The sequence below is a fragment of the Mastomys coucha genome, unplaced genomic scaffold, assembly GCF_008632895.1.
Source record: "Mastomys coucha isolate ucsf_1 unplaced genomic scaffold, UCSF_Mcou_1 pScaffold20, whole genome shotgun sequence".
Classification (NCBI taxonomy): domain Eukaryota; kingdom Metazoa; phylum Chordata; class Mammalia; order Rodentia; family Muridae; genus Mastomys; species Mastomys coucha.
This window is the reverse complement of record NW_022196903.1, coordinates 32,445,306-32,446,157: the sequence shown is the minus strand read 5'-3', so window position 1 is coordinate 32,446,157 and position 852 is coordinate 32,445,306. Positions and strand designations below refer to the sequence as shown.

General features: G+C 48.5%; 1 protein-coding gene and 1 pseudogene across 1 annotated transcript in view; both read right to left on the bottom strand.

Moving 5' to 3' along the window:
- Positions 1-852, bottom strand: part of Akr1d1 (aldo-keto reductase family 1 member D1) — a 106,740-nt gene that overhangs the window by 100,761 nt on the left and 5,127 nt on the right. The window lies entirely within an intron of this gene.
- LOC116098501 lies at positions 5-834 on the bottom strand (annotated as a pseudogene).

Genomic DNA, 852 nt, shown 5'->3' with positions numbered 1-852 from the left:
TCCCCACCATGTTCTGGATCTTGAAGTCTAAGAACTTAGCTGGGAAGCCCAACTTCTGCACAACTCTAACGTATTTTCTTGCTGCTAGTCTGGATTGTTCTTCACTCTTGGCTCCTGTGCACACCATTTTTCCAGAACTGAAAATCAATGCAGTTGTTCGTGGCTCTCTTATTCTCATGATGACTGTAGCAAACCACTTGGGATTATATTCAGCATTTCTTGCACGAAGTGCAATGGTCTTTAGGTCAAGTTTACAGCCAAGATTCACGGTGGATACAATATTTTGAAGCTGTGGTACAATCCCAGAGCTCTCAGAGGCTGGTGTGGCAGGAGTGATAGGGACCATAGGAGTCATTGGTGAAGGGTACAAGGGGGTGGTGCCTGGCAATGGTGCAGTGGTCAGCGTTTGAGAATGGAAGAGTTGTGGGGTCTGGCCTGAGGCACCCTGTGTGGGTTGCTGAGATGTTGACTGCTGTACTGAGGCTGCTGCCTGCTGCCTGCTGCTGTTGTTGCTGTTGCTGCTGTCTTTGTTGCTCCTCCAAAATAGACTGTTGGTGTTCTGAATAGGTTGTGGAGTAAGTCCTGCCGTAAGGCATCATTGGACTAAAGATGGGAATTCCAGGAGTCATGGTGCCCTGTGGGGAGGCCAAGCCCTGAGCGTAAGGTGGGAGGCTGTTGTTCTGGTCCATGATTCTCACTTTCTTCAGTACTCAGATCTTCTCTAGAGCATCCTCTGAATATCTCCTTAGAAACTTCTTCAATGGTCTGGTTTATCTTCACACACCATGAAATAGTGATGCTGAGCACTGCGGAGAAAATGACGCGACCGCAGAAACCTAGCCAAACCGCCAG